Consider the following 5319-nt stretch of genomic DNA (forward strand, 5'->3'; position numbering starts at 1 on the left):
ATGACACACAGAGGTAGTGCAGGGAGGGTAGAAAGAACTAAGGAGTTAGAAGCAGAAGTCTTGAGACCCAGTTAAGACTTAATAGTTTGCCATGAGCTAAGTTGCTTAATGTTTCTGAACCCCAAATTCTTTTTTATAAAGCGGTTGCAAGAGTGACTGCTCTGTCTACTTCAGGAAAGCACGATGAGACCACCAAAAGATGACATATCGGAAAAACACTTTGTCCTAAGATAGTTTTTCATAAAATATTTAAATACACTTCTTATGCTGTCAGGGCTGTTTCAATAAGAGCTATCTTTGTTAGGCAAAATTTGAGTTATGAAACTAAAAGTACAACTTTCCATATGATGTGGAGTTTCCTGTTCTCTTTTACAGGCAATGTCCCAGATGGGCGACTATTTATTACTGTATGACCAACCCAAACTTTGATTATAGTTATTAGGACATGAAAATATTGACGAAGCAGAAATCCTGTTGTGAAATAGAAGGACCGTGGAAATCCAAAATGTCATGAAGCATCATCTTTGGCTGATGGCTTGAAAGAGGTAAGGGTGAAGATACTTTCAATAAAATGATTAGAATTATAAATAGAAGACAAAATATTACGTTGGGTATACATTTATCATCTAGGCTTGCTGGTCAGGGCTAAGAGGCCATGTCGAGAGCTGGGCTTGGAGGTAACCATGGGTTAGTGACCTAAGACAAGTGAGAAGAAACGCAGGCCCTCCCTCCTGGGACACCACCCATTCGTGCTGCCAGGCTCCATTCCAGAGCCTGCCCGCCCCACTGCCCTGGCTTGGCACCATTGAGGGCGCCCAGGAAATGCCACGGGCCCTCTCTCCTGAGTCTCCCTTTGGCGCAGCCTTCAGGCTTCCCTTCGTTCCCAAGGCCTCTCGCTGTGTGTGAAACGGCTGCTCCCGGATCCCGGTTCTCTGCGCTTCATACACATGACGGCCAACTCAACTGATCAGCTGGATCCCAGGTCCCCCAGTGAAATAGCTACAGGTCAGGCCCACAAAGTAAATAATAAAATGGACCAAGCGAGATGTGTCACCATGGAGAGTGTTGGGACTGTTTGAAGCGATGCTGATCTCTGAGTTCTAGCTGGTTGTAGCCTTGAGGCAATGGAGGGCCCCGCGTGATCCAATCTTCCATCTATTCATAAAAGTGAACATATGTGGATGGTTCTTGACAATCTTGACTTGACCAATGGTGTCAAGTACACCGACATTATCTTGTGAGGTTTCTGTAGCTTTGTCTTTTGTTATTTTTTAACTCTTTGAGTCACGTGCCATTTAAGTAGCTCAAATAGAAAACAAGAACGAGTCATATCCAGCCACCAAGGAACCATTTACCGCCTCTGATTTAATGGGCACAAGAAAGGAGATGTTTCCCCCACTCATGGAGTCCTCCCTCCTCTGTCAGTGAACATGGGGGCATTTTAGGAACAGTCTTATGATGCCCCCTTTTTTTTTTAACTTGCAAACTCAAAGGAACGAGTTCTAGTGAGCAGGTCAGCCCACATCTGGAGGAACGGTGGCCCCATGGCAGACAGGAGGGAAGACTGTTGGAAGCTGCATCCTCCTGACACCACCTGACCTACGTTGCTGCCTCTGGTGTAGTCTGCAGTGAGGCAGACATACCCGCATCGACTGGGGTTCCAACGTAATGCTGTTGCTCTACCTGATGTTTCGCATCCCCTCCCTGGGCGTTCTGATCGTCTAGACTCTAGAGTCTCTGGGTGAAGGGGAAAGTCACATACACCAGAGGGCAGGACGTCAACATGTAACTTCCATCCCCAGATGAGGAAGTCATAGGTCATTTGGCAAGTTTTTAGCAAAGGTAGACTTAAGAGCAGAGTCCAGTATTTCTAGTAAATCCAAAAGACTCTCACTGATTTAGAGACTCATCATTACTTCAGAACAAACCTTGCAGGTCATCTGGCCTGCCCCCTGATTTTTGAGCCAAGGCCAATCCCCGGATCTTCTAAGTCCACCGTCAGCCATGCCACCTGTATTCCTTACTAGTAGAGACAAATGCATTGGAGAAACTAGGTTACCTTGCTGGCTAATCTCTTTCATGTAGGTTTTACAGCAATCTGTCTCCAAAGGATCAAGGCAGGCGCTTCTCAGAAATGAGAAGGTAGAGAGGCATTAGCAGTGGTCAATCAATTACTCTGTTGTTGACTCTAAGACCAACACCCAATAACTCTCCCCATTTCAACCAGGAAACAGGTCAAGGATGACAGATGGGCCCTATCTTACCCAAGAGGTCTCTGGAACAGTTTGCCATGTTGACTACGACTTCTGAGAATGAAAAATGACTCCATTGCATTTTATTTCATTGCCACGCAGAACCCACCTTTAAGACCGGTGCACCTGAGAATTGTGAATGGGCTGGCAGCTCACCTGGAAGTGGCCCATAAGAGACTTTCCCCAAAGAGAGCAGTCCATCTGCAGCCACAGGGAAAGTGGGGTCTAAAGTTCATGGACTGGCGCAGAAGCTCTGTCTGGCAGCTCTGCTGTGGCTCAGGAGGGAGCCACTCTACTTATGTAATGGCAAACAGGCTTGCAACACAGGGCACCAAGAGTGGCTCCCAGTGAAAGCGATGTGTGCTGGAGGGTGGCTGTCACATGGCGACGGGCACCCACAGGAACTGGTTTAGCACGTCCTGTGGTGTTAGCTTCATCCTTTATCAGGAGGCTTAGTGAGCCATTTGTTACTGTTCAAAAAATTGACGGGGGCGGGGGGATGTTTAATCAGGTCAGTATCATTGGTCCCCATATGACCAGAGGATAAACTAGGATGTGCCTTTGACAATTCGAACCCTCTTTTATTCACTTTGAAGCAGCATGCCTGAGAGTCAGCGACCCAGCCACACCCCCGCTAACCAGAGCAACAGCCCCTAAATTGTACAGAACATGTAACAAGAATGGTAGCGGGCCACGCTCTGGGAGGGATTCCTTTGGGGTTTTACTCTTTGGGGAGGAAGGGATTTTCTACCTTTTCAGAAAACAGATTTTTGACGAAAAGGTGTCTTTCATTCCTGAATGGCAGAGACTTTAATGAAAAATCCTGGGAGTGTATTCTACCTAACGAACAATGTACAGAGGGACTTCAACTGGGAATTTTATGAGCTCATTCAGGCACTACCTGTGTCACTTAACAGCGCACTGATTCAGTGTAGTAAATAAAATGTGCTTTCAGGGGTGTGTTATTTCCAACATACACAGGGATTCTTAGTCTGCCCACACAGAAGTAGCCTCTTCCCTCCCAGCCCACTCAGCAAGAGGCAGCAAGGACTCCAGCTAAGATGTGCAGAAGAAGGAGGAGGAGGAGGAGGAGGAGGAGGAGGAGGAGGAGGAGGAAAAGGAGAAGGAGAAGGAGAAGGAGAAGGAGAAGAAGAAGAAGTGTGGCCCACCCCAGAAACAGAATCCTTCACATTTGTATCACAAAGATTTAAGAAGCACTTTCCCATCGCACATGCACACTATCACACCATTTTAACAAGCATTTCTGTGACGAGAAGTACAGTGAAGTGCTTACCTAACAGCAAGCAGCATTTTCCTGTAACCCAGTAAATCCTTCCAACCACCCCGATTTATAGATGAAGTATCTGAGGGGGGTCAATAACTCACTCAAAGGTCTGTAGCTTCTAAAATGGTCAAGGCACAGTCTGGGCACCGCTCCAAATCCTGTGCTGCTTCCAACCCCAGCCCCTTGCGTTCCAACCCTTCTTCCTCAGATAAAAAGAGGAGCCAGACTTTTTCCATCTACGACTCAGCTCTTCTTATGAGACCAAAGATCATCATCCCATTTCCCCCAACAAGTTCTCCGAATTTTGGGTTAACTCTCAACTGCGTGACAATGAGGGCTGCAGCTGCTCTAGTTACTGTTCTAGCCCCTGACCGAGCACAGGAACGAATGAGGCAGGCAGGCAAGGAGGGAGGGAGAGAAGAGATAAAAGAACGAAGGAAGAATCCCAGCAAATTCTCATCCCATGACCACAGCTAACGTTTCTGAGTGGAGCAAGCAGTTATGATGACTGGCTACTAACTGAAAACCAAAAGTAAACTCACTGCCATCAAGTCCCTTCCAACGCGAACATGAAGGGGGGTGGGGTGGTGTTTCCACCCAAAGGTCTCGCAGAAGAAAGGAGAGCTGTTGAACACCCCACGGGACACAGTTGTGCCCTAACACGCGGGGTGACCGTGAGTTGAAATTAACTCAGTGGAAACTGATTTATCATTAGTTCAGCCATCAACCAGTCAATACATACCTGTAAGCATTTCATATGTGCTCATTGTTCCCTAAGACAAGAGAGAAAACCAATCTAGAGTCTCACCTCCCATAAGATAAAAAACGGAACAGCCAGAGAAGAAAGCAGCTTGGTAGAGAACTCCCCAAGAGGCAATGCTTGCCTAGAAGAGACAGTGAGTCAGGGATGCCCCACATAGTGAGGGAGCCAAAGGGCACCGAAAGCTGGCTTAGGAAAGAGACTTCGCCTCCCAGGAGTGTGGACTCACCCAGGAGGAACAATAGGAATTGAGATTTTTACACGTTTTACATTTGAAAGGTCCAAACCAAATCAACAAGTCAGAGGCTGAAAATACCAGAAGGTGACACTGCCTGCTCCGTGGGCATGAGGAGCCTCTATGAGTCACTGCTAGAATGTCAAAGGGATATCTGAGTCAGGCAAGTCTCTGCTTCAGTGTTTACGAACAACAACCTGGACATCCATCCATCTAGAGGTCACATAAGCCAACACAGCCACCACAGTCTGTATGTATGAAAGGCCTGCACCCCACTTACAGTCTCAGTCACATCAAACCCTCCACACCTTGAAGTGTAGCCGGTGGTGCCTGGATTTATGCTCCTGCTCTTGCTGAGCACTTCCCTCAAGGGGAATTGACCCACATGGATCCAGAAGACAATGCACTTATCACAACCTATCTTAAAATAACCATAATAGTTCATTGAGTGACTTTGCCAGCTCCTCATAGAAATATTGCCTAAACATTTACCTTGGGGGAAAAATCCGGATCCAAGTCACTTTATGCTACTTATAATGCGAAATGATGACAGAGATCACTTGAGAGTTTAATGATGCTCTTTTGATCTATGTGAAATAAGCATATATGTATCAAATGTTCTGAGTGGTCTGGAATGGAACATGTTTCTTTATGGAGCACTGAGTTGATATGAATGGTGGTGGAAGAATTCAGAAAAGGGTAGTGATATTAGTTACACACTATGAATAACATAATAAACATCACTGAAGAGTACATGTAGGAATTAGAGAATTGACTTGTGTTTTTC

The sequence above is a fragment of the Echinops telfairi genome, unplaced genomic scaffold (assembly GCF_000313985.2).
Source record: "Echinops telfairi isolate 266 unplaced genomic scaffold, ASM31398v2 ScPeMD7_3533;HRSCAF=4204_0, whole genome shotgun sequence".
NCBI classification, from domain to species: domain Eukaryota; kingdom Metazoa; phylum Chordata; class Mammalia; order Afrosoricida; family Tenrecidae; genus Echinops; species Echinops telfairi.